At 37.7% G+C, this 19,293-nt stretch overlaps 1 protein-coding gene and 1 long non-coding RNA gene across 5 annotated transcripts in view; one reads left to right on the top strand and one right to left on the bottom strand.

Annotated features, from left to right (window-relative positions):
- MACROD2 (mono-ADP ribosylhydrolase 2) overlaps window positions 1-19,293 on the top strand; it is a 2,147,078-nt gene that overhangs the window by 1,399,693 nt on the left and 728,092 nt on the right. The window lies entirely within an intron of this gene.
- On the bottom strand, window positions 2,377-11,467 carry LOC140520525 (uncharacterized). 4 transcript variants are annotated; one of them, XR_011972550.1, is made up of 4 exons: window positions 11,237-11,467; window positions 7,277-7,327; window positions 2,940-4,573; window positions 2,377-2,835 (listed from the first exon to the last, which is right to left on the bottom strand). It is a non-coding gene; the product is annotated as an uncharacterized lncRNA (long non-coding RNA). The 4 variants fall into 4 exon arrangements; XR_011972551.1 differs by having other exon boundaries at window positions 2,940-3,091; window positions 4,351-7,327; XR_011972549.1 differs by lacking the exon at window positions 7,277-7,327.

Genomic DNA, 19,293 nt, shown 5'->3' on the forward strand with positions numbered 1-19,293 from the left:
ATGTGCTAAATCACTATTGATTAGAGAGATGCAAATTAAAATAACTCTGAGGTACCCTACGACACCTATCAGATTTGCTAACATGACAAAACAGGATGATAAATGTTGGAGAAGGTGTGGGAGAGTTGGAACACTAATTCATTGTTGGTGGAGCTGTGAGCTGATCCAAACATCCTGGAGGGCAATTTGGAACTGTGCCCAAAGGGCTTAAAAAAAAATGTGCATACCCTTTGACCCAGTAATATCACTTCTAGAGATGTATCCCAAAGAGATCATAAACTTGGGAAAAGGTTCCACATGAATAAAAATATCTATAGCAGTTCTTTTTGTGGAAGCCAAGAACTGGAAATCGAGTGAATGCCCATCAATTGGGGGAATGGCTGAACAAGCTTTGGTATATGAACGTAATGAAATACTATTGTGCTATAAGAAATAATAAACAGTTGGACTTCAGAAAAACCTGGAAAGACTTGTATGAACTGATGATGAGTAAAATGAACGGATCCAGGAGAACATTATACGCAGTAACAACTACAGTGTGTGAAGACTGTTTCTGATAGACTGCCCTTCAAAGCAATGCAAGGAAGTAAAACACTCCCAAAGGACTCGAGGCAAAATGCCATCCACAACCAGAGAAAGAACTATGGAATCAGAATGCAGGATGAAGCAGGCTTTTGTGTTAGGTTTTGTTTTGTTTTGGTTTTTCTCATGGTTTCTCCCATTCATTTTAATTCTTCTGTGCAACATGACTAATGTGAAAATGTGTTTAATAAGAATGTATGTGTAGAACCCATATAAGATTGCATGCTGTCTTGGGGAGGGAAGGGGAGGAAATTTAAAACTTATGGAAGTGATTGTTGAAAACTGAAAACAAATAAATTAATTAAATTTTAAAAAAAAGAAGAAATCCTTGAGGACAGGCTCAGGCTCTTTTTTTTGGCCAGTATGTATTTTTAGGGCTTAGTATAATGCCTGGTGCATAATAAGCCCTTTAAAATTATCTATCTCCGTCTCTGTCTCTCTGTTTCTCTGTCTCTCACCTATCTTTCTATCTATCTGTCTGTCTATCTGTCTGTCTATCATCAAGAGGATCCTATCTGTCATTTTTTGAATCTTTTAAAATCTGCTCTCCCAATATCTGGTATGGATACTAGTGCATAAACCTGACATACAGTAGTTTTAATATGTTGACTTAATCGTCTCAGGCAAGTCATTTTAGTCCAGTGACCTAATTTTTCTCTATGAAAAATGAGAATTAATCATATCTTCTTCATAAAAACAGCATTTGTCTACCTGTTCTATAAAACTTTTCCTACCAATGTCCAAATACTTTAAATCCTGACTTTATGTTCTAGTTACAGCAAGTCCCCCAGTATATGAAAGGAACTAATGTTTTGCCTCATTTTTATTCCGAATTGTAATTTCTTTGAGCAGTTAGTCTTTTTTACATTGTTCATTCCCTACACTTCTGTAAGTATTTCTGTGCATCATTATACAGCTGAAGAATTTTGCCCTGGGGAGGCCAGTTTTGCTAAATAATACCTTCCAGTGGTTTGTAATGTTCAAAACCTTTGGCAACTGTATGGATGAAATACATCCAATTTATGAAACAGAACTTTATGCCCTAAATATTTCCCTTTAAAGAGCCTTTTGCATTTCCCTTCACTTTTTTCTTCCTCTGTTAACACTTTAATCTAGGCCCTTATTATATCAGACTTCGATTATTATAGTAATCTTTCACTTGTCCCCCAACTCTACTTTCTCTTCCTCTTTTTCATCTGGGATTATCTCTGTCAGAATCATCATACTACCATAACCCTTTCTTTAGCCTCCTATTCAAAAACATGAGGTAACTGACATGAATAGTACTTTATCATTTACATATGCTTTCCTTAAAGCACCCCTGTGAGGTAAACAGTGCAGGTATTATTATAATCATTTTGCAGACAAGAAATATTCTCAGGTGAGAAAATTAAATGCTTAAAATGACACCTGTAAAAATCAGGATTTGAACCCTGATATGTTCTAATTTCAAGCCCATTTCTCTTTCCGTTACAGTGCACCATCCTTATAACTGGTATTTAAAATACTTATCAAATATTTAAGCTTGACAAAGCACTTTATATGCATCATCTCATTTGTTCCTCACAACAAATCCGTGAAAAGAGAAATTAAATACCTCATTTTACAGATGAAAAAAACTGTAGTTTTGACAGGTTATGTGCTTGTGTTTGCATATTTTAATAAATGTGGGTGGGAAGATGTTATATACATATATATATATATATATATATATATATATGTTATTATGAACTTAAACATCCAAAAAAGAAAACATTTCCAAAAATACAACAGAACACTAAAAGAAGATTGTATATGAAACCACAATTTTTATTTTTTTCTAAAAGCATACTACAAATTTCATATTACTTTTAAAATTGTCCTGCTTGTGTGCTTCCTCTGATAGTTCCTTTTTTTCTGTTTAAAAAAATGTATCCATGCCACTTCTTTTTGCTATTGCTATTGCTACCCACCCTCATTAAAAACAAAAAAAATGAAACCTCTTTTAACAAATAAGCATAGTCAAGCAAAAAAGGTCTATTCACCCAATGGATGTTACCTCCCTCAAAATGAGTGTGTCAAAAGGCCTTAGCCTAAAAGGGCAAGGGTCTTCCATTGCATTGTGGGCTGTCTGCAGTCATCCTGATGAATATCTGGTCACTGGATTCAGATGGCTCTGGAGGAGAAGTGAGGCTGGTGACCTGCACAGCCCTCCCTCATTCAAAACAAAGTCAAGTGCAAGTCATGTCATCATCTGTCTGCTGTCATGGTCTTCTTCGGAACCAAAGGACAAACACAATAACAGTAGTCAAGAAAAGCAAATACACAAAGTGATTGTATGCAAAAAAAAAAGTTTCTCTGAATGTTGAGTTCATTACCTCTCTGTCAGGAGGAGGGGATCACGCTTCATCAGTCATCGGTCCTCTGGAGACAAAGTTGGTCACTGATTTGATCTGAATTCTTGAGGCTTTTAAAGCTCATTTATGATGTGGTCATCGAATAGATTCATTTCTGTGTTCTGCACTTCACTCTGCATCAGATCATATTTTCTAAGATTCTATGAGATCATTTTCATAAATGCTTATAATATAGTAACATTCTATCATATTCATATTCTACAGTTTCTTAAACTGTTCCATAAGTTGATGGATATTCTCTTTATATTTCTGGGAGGCAAGATACCCACTCAGATCTCTGCTAACTCTTGAAGAATTCTGAAAAGCTGCTGCTTCTGTTCATTTTGGCACTTAACATAAGATCATTTCCATTGTTGTATTTCTTTTTGCATTTCTCTTGTTAGATTATAAGCCCCTCGAAGGCAGGGACTGTTTATATCCTCAGAACTGTCAAACTTCCTATACCTAGTAGTAAATGTTTGATGATGGTGATCACACTTATAGTAGAGGTTGCTGCCAGATCAAGACTGCTAAAGATTTATTTGATTGATTCTGAAATCTAGGCCAGAAATCCAGATTCATTTGTTCTGTTTCTGCCACCAATATGACCTATCTTATCTACTGCTAATTATTTAGGTGGCTATCTTCTCTTTTAGCACTAATTATATATAATTTTATATAATGAGAAGATAGCACTCAGTGGAAAAGATCCTGATGTTGGGAAAGATTGAAGGCACAAGTATAATGGGACAGCAGAGGATGAGATGGATAGATAGCATCATGGAAGCAAAGGACACCTTGGACAGACTTTGGGAGATAGTGGAGGATAAAAGGGCCTGATGTGCTGTAGTCCATGAGGTCATGAAGAGTCAGATGTGACTGAACAACGGAAGAGCAGCAATGCCCTTTGCAACCTTGCTTTTCAACACCATTTCTGCTAGAGCAGAATGTAAAGTAATTCTACCAATCTCAGTGTTTTAGTTAATGAAGAACCCAAAAGAACCTTGTGATGATTTGTTATAGTGCAGTGGAAAGAGTACTGGTTTTTGAGTTAGATGAACTAGGCCTGACCCTTTTTCCCTCTGTCCCCTTGGGCTAATCACTTTGGTCATTAATTGTCTCATCAATAAAATAAGAGGGAACTTTAAGGTCTTTTCCAGTTATGATGTTATGATAAGATAATTTCAATGATGAGGCAATCACATGGAATGGAAATATTTCTTTCTAAAGTTTGCACTAATCACCCAATACCCCATGAACACGACATGCAAATTGGATGCCTGTAATAGGAATCATTCTTGCCCATTTCTTCCCATTTTTTGTCTGTGTTTTGACAGTATTTAGGACAATTCTGCTGAAATATTCCATCCCTATATTGGGAACCAGAACCTACTATGCTTTCTTGAGCCTTGATGGAATAGTAACCATTCTTTGACTCTTCTAGATTTAAGAGTTGATTTAGGGCTATGCCCCCAGTCCTTTGAAGTTCAGCATGAACAAGAACCAGACTTTCTCATTCCAACTGCCAGCGTTTGGATAACTGCTCCAGCATGATGCTTCCATGATAGTTCTGTATTTCATGAGACCACCTGCTTATATTCAGGATGAAAAGAGACCTTGGATAAAAATATGAAAGTAAAGCTTGCGTTACTTTGGGGAAAACAGATCCAGATGACGTTTCTAAAGGTGCAGAAATCACCAGATACCCATTAAAAGTTTGAATCAACTTCTACAGTCATCTTAAATGGATAGATTTGTACTTCCCTAATGGACATTTCAGATATGGTACATGCCTTCTGCCCTTGGACATATGTGTGTTAATACATTTAACCAGAAGGCCAGACATGATACATGCCAATGGAATTTTTACTGAGAGGTGAAAAGCAAAATAATTGTAGTCCATTTTATGAGAGCTGATATAGTTAATAGAAACTAAGTCCAGAAGGAAACATGGTTCCCTGGAGTAAGGGAAAGTGGGAAAAATAACCTGGTCTGTACAAAATCTTGAATTCAACTTCCCAGGTATTATGTTTTGTTTGAAGCACAGAAGAAACTTAAGACACTGATTTGTTGGCTGGAAATCTAAAGGAAAATTTAAGTGTAGCCTAACATAGCTGTGAGAATTGATATATTTATTCATTATTTCTCTGTTATCAATGTACAAGGATCAGAACATATTTCCTTCAAATCACCCTGGCTTCCTTTTCTTTCTACTCAAAGCTGCCAGACTTCAGTCTCCTAATTGAATCCTTCATTTGCATTTCAATTCCTCTGTTCAATTCTAACTAGCAAAAGAAAAAAGAAAAAAGAGGGAGAAGTTCTGTTTTTATTAATCATATACATTTTTGGCAAATGTTTTTATCACTACATCTGTCCAAAATCACAGACAAGACTAGGGGGGAAAAGAGGGCATTTTCCAATGGTGATGCCAAGAGAAATGCTTGCTGTCAGATTTTAAATGCTGACAGATTTTAAAAGGTGTGACAATCATTGCTGTACAAATCTAAGTTTGCCAGAATAGTTATCTTATGTAATGTGTTTGGGAACCAGAGCAAAACAGAAAAAGATGTGCCGCTCATTTCCTTGTTTGGGGAGGTTTTGTTTCCCTTTTATTCTCTTTTCTTTCCCCCTTCATATGTCCAGTTGCTAGGCAAACTCCCTTTGAAGTAACCAATCAAAATGAGACGATTATGTTTCTTTCCTCCTCTTCTCGCCTTTGAAATGTCCTTCCGTCTCTGGGAGTGGTGGTTTTTGCCCAGGTCCCAATATTTCCACTATGTTATAGTCATTATTGTTTTTTGGCAATCTCAACTCCAACACGTGCTGTCTGTATGGCTATGATCAAGTTTCTCAGTGATTTGGACAACTTTCTAACATGTTAAGTTGCTAAATAGTTGCCCATCAGATTTAATAAAAGGGTCTTCCTCATCTTGACTTACCTACAGTCATTAAATCATAGATTTGTACTCAAAAATATCTAGGCAATCATCTTAGAATTAACTTAATTTTTTTTCTTTGCATATATTGTTTTGCAGCAATATTTGTCCTGTATCATCACCTTCAAATAATATTTATGATGTTTTCATGCATAGACAACTGAAGTTTCAGCTAGTCGTTTGTCATCAAATCCCTTACCTTCTTGGAGATAACTGAATCAATAACACAGATATGGGAGTGGGGAGAGTTAGCATAAAAAACCTAAGCATTCATGAAAGAAGTATATTGGGCATGATCTCTTGCTCTCTTGAACCTTAGATGGACCACTTTGCAAGAAAAAAAATTACCGGTCAAAGAGAGGGCTGCTACCTCCTTTAAAAAACACCTAGTCTCCAGTATGGAGGCAACAATTCTCTGGCTGTTTTGGCCTGTGAAGTGAAACCAGAGCCAACCAGCAGGATACAGGTAGGGCACCAAGCCAAAAGTCAGCAAGACTCAGACTTGACTTTCTAATACTGTTGATGCTGAAGGCCCTGGTGTCAGTTTCCTTTCTACTTATTCCAGTCTGAACAAATTCCAGAACTTAATTACTGGAGAATTAACTATTTATGAAAGCAGTACAGATCAAAATCTCATTACCTCTTTTGAGATCTGGGTGACTTCTCAAATACTGTTTACTCCAGAATGATGTAAATGACTTAGATCAAAGATGCTACCCTTTAGTTGGGGCACATGCTTCAGACCATCAAATATAATAATACTGTTGGTACTGAGAATAGAATGGCAATCTATTTTCTGAAACCCCATGATAATCTTTTGCTTCTACTCAAAAGCTGCTGACATTTTCTGGAGGAAATCATACCACATTATTGACTGGCTCTACTACAAATGTATGTTATAGAAGCTCAACTGGACCTTTAGTAATGTGTACCAATATTTTTAGTCTTTTTGAAACGGACTCTTTGTACTACTTTCTCTGCCCACATTTGTTCCAAACTTTTTCTCCTGTTCCAAGCTGCCTCTATAGCACACCTCCTTTCCCTATACTAAAGATCTATACTAATTCCCCTGAAAATAATTAAGACTATTTGTAGAAAACTCTCCTTTCTCATCTTCTATACATCAGATCCCCTTAATAGGGGACACAGAAACACTCCTCCTTTGCTCTAGCTTCCAGATAAGTGGTTCTCTTTGCCCATACCAATCCCCCTATGGTATCCTACACACCATACCCCATTTGATCTCTTTCACAGTATCCTTTCCATCATTCCCTCTCTCCCTGTAATTTTCCATCCATCCTCATCAGCTACATGGCACAGTGGATAAAGTGCTTGGCCTAGAATCAGAAAGACCTGAGTTCAAATTTGTCCCCAGACACTTACGTGTTTGTTGTATGTGACTCTTGGCAAATTATTTGACCTTTGTGTTCTCAACTACAAAATGGAAATAAAATTGCAATCACCCACAGAGTTGTGAATCTGAAAATACATACATACATACATATATGTATATATATATTTGTGTGTGTGTGCACGCGTGTGTGTACACTTTATAGAGTGCCTAACACATAGCAGATGCTTAATAAATGTTTGTTTATTCCCCCCTCCTTGTATTCAATGGAACCTTCCCTTCTGCTTTAAAGCTTGCACACAACTGCCCCATCATAAAAAAAAAATAACAGTAACAGCCTTCACTTGATCTCATCATTCTCTACTTTTTATCCCTTTCATAGTCAATCTCCTGGAAAAAACTGGTAAATTTGTTTCCTCAAATTTCTCATTTCACACCTACTTCTTGATGGCTGACAATTAAGATTTTGACCTAATCAGTCAACTTAAACTGCTCCCTCCAGGGTAAACAATAATCTATTAACTGATAAATCCAAGAGCCTTTTCGTATTCTAAATCTTTCTTGTCCTCCCTACAGAATTTCATACTACTGACCATCCCTTCCTTTTGGACACTCTATTCCCTGGTCCTCTCTTCTAGCTCTCACTCTACCTACCTGGGTAGTCATTCTCAGCTTCTTTCATTGTATCTTTGTCCCATTACCTTTGACTGGGTGTATACCACTGGACTCTTTCCTCTTCCTCCTCTTTTCTGATCTCATCTGATGTCTGATCTCATCACCTTCCATGGATTGAACTATTATTTTATTGTAGACAACTCTTAGGTTTATATACCTAGCTGTAGCCTGTCTTGTGAACTCCCCTCCTGAACTACCAATTGCCTTTTGAATATCTGCATCCCCAAAATATCAAAAACTCAACATGCCTAAAACAGAAAATATCATCTTTTCCTGACAACATCCTTCTCTTTTCTTAATTTCCTTATTTCTATTGAAGTTACCACCTTCTTTTCAGGTTTGACATCATGCATTTGTTACTCCCTAACTCAGCAGATCCAGTGGCTGAATCTTGGCAATAATGCTTTTAACCTATCTCACTTATCCATCCCTTTCTCATCACTCAGGGCCAGCACCCTGTTTCAGGCCCTTGTGGCCTCATTTGGATTACTGCAAAAGTTTTATAATTGGTCTTTCTCCCTCTAGTCTACTCTCTCCCCCATGCTCCACATAGCGACCAAAATTATATCCTTGAAGTTGAAGACTGACCTTGTCATTACCCTACACAAGAAGCACTGTTGGTTCTCTAAGAACACTAAGATGAAATACAAACCACTCTGTTTGGCTGTTAAAGCCCTTCAGAATTTGATTCAACAGAATTGACACAATACTCTTTCATTCCTTTCAATAGATTGCCCCTTCCATCATTCCCTATTTCCCTCCCCTAATTTTCGGTTTATCCTTATCAGCTATGTAGCACAGTGGATAGATGGCTTGGCCTGGAGTCAGAGAGACCTGAGTTCAAACCTGACCCCAGACACTTAATAGGTGTATGACCCTGGGCAAGTCATTTAATCTAACATTTCCATGCTTATTCTATATTTATCTCCTTCGCACTATGATCTAGTCAAAATATCTTATTGTTCTTTATACATGATGTTTCATCTCCACCCATTTGCTATTGTACAGGTTGTTACTCAGTCCTGGAATATCCTTTTTCCTCACCTCTACCCAACAGAGACCCTACCTTCCTTCAAAACTCAGCTTAGTTGCTTCTTCATATAGGACCTTCTATCCTATGACTCTCTTACCCTTCACCCCCAGGATTGCTTTGAATACATTTTGTATTTATTTGTATGTGTTGTGTTTCTCAAAAAAAAAAAGATATGAACTCCTTAAAAGCAAAGATTATTTAGTTTTTTGTTTTTGCATCCCCAGTGAATAGTATGGTACCAGGAACCATAAGTGCAATAGACGGAATGCAGAGCTGCTCATTGAATGAATGAATGAATGAATGAATGAATGAATGAATGAATGAATGAGTGAACAGATGTATTTACTCATAGAAGTATTTTTAAAGCTTTTAACAAAACAACAGCACTGTGTTCTCAGAATGTTACATAGTCCAGTTTGATTTCCAAGTTTCTTACTTTGAGAATCCTGGTGGATAACATGGAAAAATCTTATGTCCCTTTATGAAATGAGGAAAAACTTGCAGAAACATTCTCAGAAATGCTGTTGCTTGTAAACACCCAGAACAATGTTGAGGCCACAGTTGCATCCTCAAAATATGTGCTTTCTTGTCCCCCTGATTGATTCCTTGATGACTTTCCTTTTGGCCTTGTTGCGAGTAAACACTAGTGTCTCAAGGCCCAGCTTAAATAAATATTTTTAGTTCTTGTTAGAAAGTATGTCAAAAGTGATTTTGTTTATAGCTGCTGGAGAAGCAAAGTATTTTTTTTCATTCTCAGATAACACTTTTCACATTGTGCTCTAATAAGTCAATGTCCATTAATTTACTAATTACTAATGTGCCAGGCATTGTGCTAAGAGCTGGGTATATAGCAAGAAAACCAGAGAGTCCCTGCCCTAAGCAAGCTTACATTCTAACTGAGGTGGGCAGGAAGGGCACTAATACAGATAATTTTTAGCAATCAATTAAAGATTTCTCTACAAAAGATCCAGCAAAATTTAGTTTAAAGCAAAGAGCTCTACGCCTGCAAAGAGTTTGAGGACCATTTGACTGGAGGATTCCTAAGTTATTTTCCAGCTTAAATATTTTGATCCATAACTAAAGAATCTCCTGATTGGATAAGGCTTGAATGAAACCCAAGAGAATTTTAGATCCACATTTGAAATGATGGCATTCTATAGCTACTTGTCTTGTTGGTTCTGATTCTTGACTTGCTGCTCAGCAAAATTGCCCTTTACTGTCCTCTTAAATAAAGTCTCTTCACTTTTGTCACCAAACACAACAAAACTCACTTTTTTATTACTCTCTTATCTTTAATTGTTCCATTTTAGGGCATTCATTTCCAGGTTCTTAAAGTGTTCCACATTTAATAAATTGAAACTCTATTTGTGCAAGCAAATAGTTGACATGGAAGCAAATAGTGAGAAATTCACTGAACAGTATCTCTTTTTGTCAGACATAGTTTTTTTCTTAAACAATTTATTTGCTTCTGCATGGACTTACAGGCCATGCCAAAAGAGTTTTATTAAGTCTATAAAAATTCCAATTCTTTTAAAGAGTGGAACTGTAGTTAAGAATTCAAAAATTTCATCTTCAGCAGGTTCTTCTAAGACATGAATTTAAAAGGACTATGCATAATTTTCCCCATTTTACACTTAGTGTCACTTTCAATAGTATATGGGACAAGGCTGGATTATTCCAGCTGTAACTATGCTTCAAGGGAAGAGGATATAAAAGAAACAGGATTTGTATGAAAGCAAAATAAGGGAGGGAAAGGGTCATTGTTTTTAAAAAAATGATTCACAAAATGATCCCTTTAAATATCAAATACTCTGAGGGCATCTTAAATATGATTTTGAATCCATGAGCTTCCCTCCTCTCATCTTTCCAACTTCTGTATTCACCATGAAGCATAACTTTATCTTCCCAGTCCCCCACCCTTGTAATCCTAGATGTCATTTCTGACTTTTCACTCTTTTCATTCCCCATATCTAATCTATTGCCAAGAGCTGCTGATTCGAGCCTTTGCAACATTTCTCACATATACATTTCTCTGACACTTCTGTCACTGTAGTACAGGTCTTCATCGCCTTACACCTGGACTGTTGTAATAGCCTGCTGGTTCTACATTCCTCAAGTCTCTCCTCATTCCAATCTATCTTCCACTTAGCTAGAGTGACTTTCATAAAGTATAGGTCTGTCCATACCACTCTTTCCTCTCTTCCCCATTCAATCAAATACAACTTTTATTTTTCATTTGGACCTTCATAGCCTGTCCCCTTTCTGAAATTTACACATTTCTTACCTTTACTTTCTTCCAATTACTATGATCCAAGTGAGAATGAACTCCTTGTCACTCCTTAGACAAGATACTCCATCTCCTGACTTTGCATTTTCGCTAGCTATCTCCTATGCCAAAAATTCTCTCCCTCTTCTTTTTTGACTGCTAGCTTCCCTGGTTTCCTTCAAGTCTTCGCTAAAATTCAATTTTATTCCATAAGCCTTTCCTGGCACCCTTAATGCTAGTCCTTTCCCTCGGAGATTATCTCCAAAGTTATCCTATAACTATCTTGTTGGAACATGTTTGTTTGTATGTTGTCTCCCCATTAGATTGTGATCTCTTTGAAGACTGGGACTGTTTTTGCCTTTCTTTGAATCCCCAGCCTTTTGCATAGTGCCAGGAACCAAGTAAGAACCTAGTAAATATTGATTGACTTGACTTGACTATTCACATAGAACCTTTGAGGACTGCCCCTGAAACTTTGGTCTCTTCTAGGTTAATCAGTCATTCAATCAGTCAATCAATCAGTAGTTAGCTATTAAGTATTATGTGCCTGGTGCTATGCTAAGAAATATGCCTTACAAAGGCAAAAAATATCACAGTCCGCAAAGACTCACAATCTAATGGGGGAGACAAAAAGCAAACCAATATATACAAACAAGCTGTGTATAGAATAAATAGCAAATAACTAATGGAGAGAAGGCACTAGAATTGAGAGAGATTGGGAAAGGCTTCTGGTAGGAGGTTGGATTTTAATTGAGACTTAAATGAAGCTAGAGAAGTCACGAAGTAGGGATGAGGTGACAGACCATTGTAGGCCTGAGAGACAGTCAGAGAAAATGCCTGGAATCAAGATATGATGTCTTGTTCATGGAACATCAAGGTGATTGTCAACAGATCTAAGGGTATATTAGGGGTGGTGGTGGCATAAAGTGTTAGAAGAATGAAAAATTTTTTGGTGGTGCTAGATTATAAAGCACATTGAACATCAAACAAAGGGTTTTCTATTTGATCCTGGAAGAGATAGGGAGATACTGTAGTTTTGAATACTAGGGTGACATAATCAGACCTGCAATTTGTGAAAAACACTTTGGTGACTGAATAGAATGGGGATAAACTTGAGGCCAGGCACTCACCAGCAGGCTATCACAGTCCAGATATGAGATAGATGATGACGGTCTTCTCCAGAATGGTGGCAATATTAGAAGAGAGAAAGGGGGACATTCAAGAGATGATGCAAAGGTGAAATTGGGAAATCTTGGCAACAAGTTGAATACAAGTTGGGGCTAAGATATGGTGAGGAATCCAGAATAACTCCTAGGTTGAGAGCCTGAAGAACTGGAAAGATGGAGGTGCCCTTGACAATAATAGGGAAGTTTGAAAGGGGAAAGGGTGTAGCAAGAAAATTAAGGAGCTTAATTTTAGATATGTCATCCTTTACTAAGAGACCTTGCATCCTCTTTTGTCTAGAACTAGGCCATCATACTACCTTTGGGCCATTTCAAACCACATTGACATGGTTTTATCTTCACCTTTCCCTTTCTAACTGTATTTCCCCTTTATGTAAAGATTTTTCCCTATTTCAGTTAACTCCTTGATAGCAGGGACTATATCACTTGTTTTGTATCTCTTGTATTTGACACAGTTATTGGATCACAGTAAATGCTTTATAAATGCCTGCTTATCCATCCATCCATCCATCCATCCATCCATCCATCCATCCATCCATCCATCCATCCATCCATAGGTGGCATACAGGAAATAGCACTGGACCCGAAAGTCTGATGGCCTGGGCATCTGAAGTCTGCTATTAATTATTTATATCATTTTGGGCAATTTACATTGTCTGTTGGCATCTCCATTTTCTCTGTTATAAAATAAACTAAACGATGACTAAGGTAATTTGTAGCTGTAAATCCTAAATCTACTGTGCTGAGTGAATAATAATAATAATATTAGCAGCTGATGTTTTGATAGTACTTTAATGAGCGTAAAGAGCTTCAAATGTATAATATCATTTGACCTTCATAACATAAGAATGCTGCTAGAGAAGTACTAGAAAACTGAAAGAAATGTGTCCATAAATACAAGACAATGTAGATGGACCTTTGGTTAAAATGTACTATTACCACAATCACTTAAAAGTTCTTTTAAGTTCTTGTGGCTATTATGTTGTTTGTTTGTTTTTTGAAGTTTATATTACCATCCTGTTCAAAGTATAATGATCACTTCTAAAAGGACATGATATTGGGGACTTTAGCAGCAGGAGTACAGGCTGGCTCCCTGGCAGAAGGGACTGAGAGGAACCACCCATCCTTTTCTGTATCACAGTTAGAAAGTTCTTAGCCACAGTAGCCAATGGTTCGGAAAATCAAGTCAACTTAGTTAACTCCCTAAACAGCCCTAAAGTTCATCTCAATCTAAGTGGAGAATAAAGAAGAATTGTGTAGAGTCTACAGTTAAATAGGGCTTTCCAGTGATAAGAGAAAGACAGCATAATTGTAGTTATTTGTGAGCTATGAAGTGAAATTTCATGTCTTCTCTGCATAACTGACTTTTTGTGAATGGCATAAAGTAATATTGTTGTGAGATGTCTTCCCTAATGTCTTGATCTCGCTAAACTTTGTTTAATAGGCTACAGTTACCCCTCCATCTTTGCTTTTAGATTGTTGTTATAAAGTTGAAAGGTCCCAATGCCTATATATGTGTTGTATAAACACAATAATATTTCAATAGTTCTTCCAGTTCCATTTCAAGACTGCAGAATTTGCCTCCGAGAAAGGAGCTTAGAGGTCATCACCCAAACCTTTAATTTAAACACCAGAAAATTTAAGTGACTTACTTAAGGTTGTACATGGTCCTTTGACTACAAATTCATTGTTCTTATACCACCCACAAGAGCCACAAAATTTTGTCAGGGATGGGTTGGAAGAAATGATGTGAGGTCCCTTTTGATTCTACCATGTAGTGACTTATGAATCTTCTAGCTGATGAATAACTAGTCAAGCCCTTTGATTTCCTAAGTGACAGGCCCAGAAATGTTGAAGTATTTTGCAGGGCTGGGGAACCCACAACTTCAAGGTGACATATGGTCATCTAGGTCCTCGAGTATGGTCCTTTGATGGAATCCTAACTTAAGTCAAAGGGCTACTCTTGAGGACCTAGAGGTCCACATGTGTCCCCAAGGCCCCAGGTTCCCCACTCTGGGTCTAAGGTCACACAACTAGTTACCAAGAAAACTAGGTGAAACTGATTCCAGGTGTGTTACTTTTCAGCCCTTCCCCCAAGGGTTCTCTGGTAACATTAAGAGATTGGGGGCTTTAGTCTGTGCTGTTGGTTTATTTAACTACTTAAAAGATAGATTAGCTTTTACAAAGGAATTGTAAAATTGTACTTCAGATGTATAACTAGAAAAACAATATGTATATATGTGTGTGCATATATATATATATATTTTCTTTTCCTCCACAACAGCTGGGAGACATAATCCCACTACATCACCTCCGTCTCTGGAGAGGGGAGGGGAATTGATTTACATCTTAACTCAGTTCTACGTAGCCTTAGTACAAGGAAGTTGAGACCCAATCTCTCCCTGGGTTGGCATTCAGCCACTCTGACTTCTCAGTGATTTCCTACTGGGCTGGTTGCAACATTTGGCCTGAAATTCTGGGATTGAAGATTCCTAAGCTTCTTTCTCCCTTGTGGACTCCACTCCCTGCACTTAGTACTAAAAAGAGAAAACAAAACAAAATGAAACCACAGTCCTATTTTTAGAAGCCACCTGGACTGGGGAAAGAGGAAAGTGGCCCTCAGACACTTTCCTTTTAAAGCATGGTATTCATGTAGTATCTGCTGTAAGTGAATGAGCCAGACATCCCTGGACATCACAGGAGATACTGTCTTCATCAGGTAGCCTTAAAAAGATATAGCCAACTTCATCTATACAACCAGTGCAAAGAGATGTCTCCAAACTGGGTGGGAGGGCAGTCTAGAAAACTATGCCTGCACCAGGCCTCCTGACTCTTAGAATCAGGACCCTGACACCCATGTGGGACCTCTGTTCTTGGCAATCTGGGAATATGCCAAACCTCATTACACAGATATAAATCTTGAGTCCTCTCACCTAGGAAAGTGATATCAATCAAAGCAATCTATAAAGCTTTTACCACTTCTAAATAACTAAGCTAGTTGAAAAGATCTGTTTTTTCCAGAGGAAAAAGTTTGAATCCTAATTTATTACTTCCTCATTTTTTCAGGCATTAACAAATACTTTTTTCTTCTCCTCCAAAGTAAAAATGCAAAAGTAGACATAATTTCAGTTTTCCCATTATGTATGTGGAAGGGCAAAGGGGAATAATCTCATTATTTTTCATTTTTAATTAAAAAATATGCTTCATAACTGGGATGGTAAGGGGGATAGTTGAATACTATGTAAAAATTTAAGAAATATACAAACATTTCATTGTTGGAAGCCTTGCTTTAAGTCACCTTGTTGTTTGGTTGTGCTTTAGTAAGGTCAGGCTCTTCATGACCTCACTTGGGGTTTTCTTGGCAAAGATACTGGAGTGGTTTACCATTTCCTTCTCCAGCTCATTTTACAAATGAGGGAAACAGGATTAAGTGACTTGCCCAGGGTCACACAACTAGTAAGAGTCTGAGATCAAATTTGAACTCATGGCTTCCTGACTCAAGGCCCACAGATCTATCCACTGTGCCACTTGGCTACTCACCTTAAGCCACCTTAGCCCCTGATTTAGGTTTGAAAGATTAGACAAACCTTAGTATACCAACAAGACTGGACACTCAGAAAAGCCAAATCTCAGAGTTGTAGAAAGCCTCAGAGTTCACGTAGTTGGAACTCCTGACCCAGAATTCCTTCTACTACATAACCATCATGTAGTCAGTCATCTACCTATAGAGACCCTTGTGAGTTACCTTCCCTACTTGCATTAGAGGATTGGCTTTACCAAAGAACATCTGCTTCCTCAGATCTTAGTTTTAAAGATTCTTTGTTGCTCTACACTCCTAAAATCATAGCTTGAGAGACTCCAGTGCTTTATTCACTGACTCCACGCAGAGAATCACAGCAAAGGGATCCACTACAATGGCATAGCAAGAACCATAGCAGCCTCCTTAGAATGCACCCTTCCACAAATACACAAAGCCATAGTGAGAAGAGTTCACATACTGAGAATGTACTAGTGCATACATGTGACTAAGGCAATGTATGCCTCTCATATACTTCCTTACCTCAATGATCTGCCCCTTACTTTCTGTAATTACTGAGCAGCTCCTGGCTGGGAGTATGAAAGAACTCCTGCTTTCCCATGCATTGCTGGAAGATGTCTAGTGAGGGGAAAAAACTATTTTCTTTTAAAATAGCCCATTCTACTTTTACATAGTTATGAACTGCAAAAGCCAAAGATCTTCCTCTCTACTCTTTGTTTTGTTAAGTCTTGAGTCTGCAAGGGAAAAGTGTTTTGGGAAAGTGTAAAAAAGAGGGCTATTTGTTTAGCAACTTTAAAATGCAAATACAAATTCCTGTTTATTCAGTCTTTTGTCTAATACTCAAATGTCTGCCATTATCTCTTTGGTGGTTTTCTTCTTGTTTTGCATTTCAAGAAATATTTATTTAGTCTGAAAGGCTCTAGCAAAAAGAGAATGTGCTTATTTCTCATGGTTCCTGATAGTTAAAATGAGAATATATCTAAAGTGTTTTATTATTCTTTGTTGTTCAGTTATTTCAGTTGCATCTGACTCCTTGTGACCCCACTTGGGGTTTTCTTGGCAAAGATACTGTAGAAGTTTGCCATTTCCTTCTCCAGCTCATTTTATAGATGGGGAAACAGAGGAAAACAGGGTTAAGCAGCTTGCTCAGGGGCGCACAGCTAGTAAGAGTGTGATGACTGATTTGAACTGGCAAAGATGAGTTCTCCTGACTCCAAGCCTGGTGCTCTATCCACGGTGCCACCTACCTTCCCTCTTAAAACTCTATATAAACACTAGTTTTTATTAATAATTTTTTAAAAAGGTTTTACTTCATGGACCCATGGATGGAGTAGAAACTTCTAGATTGCTTTCTATTCTTCTATAGAGGAAAGGAATTTGGTTGGAAATAGTTGATTGCTGACGCTGGAAAGAAGTCTTCAGAAGGAAAAAAAAAGGAGAGAGGCCAATGAGAAGGAGTATCCCTAAGGATGATAGCATAATAAAATTTAAAGCTGGAAGGGAACTTAGAGATCCCCTTCATTTTACAGATGAGAAATCGTATGTCTAGGGAATTTAAAGCATTGCCAGAGGTCCTAGAGCAAATCAAAACGTTAGGATTCAGAACCAGACATATGACTCCAAAACCTTCCATCTTTCCACTCAGTGGAAAGCCCTCAGGAAACAATCCAACTTCCCTTGTGTGTGTGTGGGAGGGGGTATGTGAGGGGGGATGGGTGGGTGTAGAAATACACCATTTAACACAAGACCTAGAGTTCCTAAAGTTCTCCATCCTACCAAAAAGTCCCTCCCCCATCACCCCTTGGCCAGCTCATGTTCTCTTGACACCTCCATCTCAGGTAATCAATCACTAATCACTTGGAACTGACTATAGTGGAAATAGCACCCAGCCTTGGTTCAAGAGGGCCTGAGATTCCCTACTATGCTGGAATTACTGGGACCTTGAGTAAATCATTTCTCCTTTGTGGTTTTCAGACTCATCTGTAAATTGAGGGGTCTGATCTAGTTATCTCTAAGGTATTTTCTACCTTGAAATACTAAATTCCATTTCTGGGAAGGTTTATAGAAAGAGGAAGGTCTAGGGACAGTGGAGAATAAATGAATGCCTCATTAATAGAATGTCATGGCATCCCAAATTAAAACTCTGAAATAAAAGATTTTCCATTAAAAAAAAAAAGTTTGCTTACACAAAGTGAAGTCCTACAGTACTTTCTATTCACTTCTATTATACTTCATGTATGTCATGGGTTAAATAGACTTGCTTGGAAAGCTAACCCCCACGGAAACAGACATTTATCAAGTTCTAACTATATGCCAGGTGGGACAACTAGGTGGTACAGTAGATAGATCACTGAGTCTAGAGTCAGGAACACTTGGGCATTTACTAGCTGTGTGACCCTTGGCAAATCACTTAACCCTGTTTGCCTCAGTTTCCTCACCTGTAAATTGATCTGGAGAAAGAAGTGACAAACCACTCAAGAAAACTGCAAATAGCATCACAAAGAGTTGGACACAAGTGAGACAACCAAATAAACAACAAATGTACCAGGTACTGTGGATACAAAATCAAGCCAAAAAGAGTCCCTGCCATCAAGGAGCTAACAGTTACAATATAAAGGGGAAAGAGAACACAATAGCTTGGAGCTATTTCTATGTCGAAGAAGTTCAAGCTTGAAACAGATAGCTCTTAAGAAAATTTTGGCCAGTCAATTAGTTCCTAAATTGGGGATCATTCATATCTCACTATTGGATTTTTCTTTCTTTAGTCTCTATATTCTATCAAGTAGGTACAATGAGGAAATAAGCAATGTTCCAAATAAACAATATTTGGTTGTTTGACATCTATGGTACATAAAGTTTGTGGCTGTAGTTGTTGTTTGTAGTTGAGCTACTATGGGAAAGAATAGTTTTATGGGGTGGGGGAGGGGAGGTCTAGAATCCTGTTTTCTAAAACTAGTTGCCTTTCCTCCTCTCCTTTGTTTTCTTGTTAAGATTACAACAGCAGAACAGCCTCTGTCCTCCATGAGTTCATGTTCTGATAGGTGAGGCAGCATCCAGACAACTCATGTACAAAGAAGATATATACGGGATAGTTTAGAGGTAACTTCAGAGGACAGTCACTAAGGATTAAGGGAATCAAGAAAGTCTAATTTTAGAAGGTTGGATGTTAGCTGAGATTTGTAGAATCCAAGGAATTCAGGAGGCAGAGATGAGGAGAAAGAAAGTTGTAGACATAGGGGACAGCCAATGAAAATGCTTGGAGTCATTGTGAAGGACCAACAGCAAAGGATCTATTTTTCAGTGATTCAACCATTTGTGTTTTGGACTTGTCAGTGAAGACTTGATCTGTTGAA

Source organism: Notamacropus eugenii, chromosome 1, assembly GCF_028372415.1.
Source record: "Notamacropus eugenii isolate mMacEug1 chromosome 1, mMacEug1.pri_v2, whole genome shotgun sequence".
Taxonomy (NCBI): Eukaryota; Metazoa; Chordata; class Mammalia; order Diprotodontia; family Macropodidae; genus Notamacropus; species Notamacropus eugenii.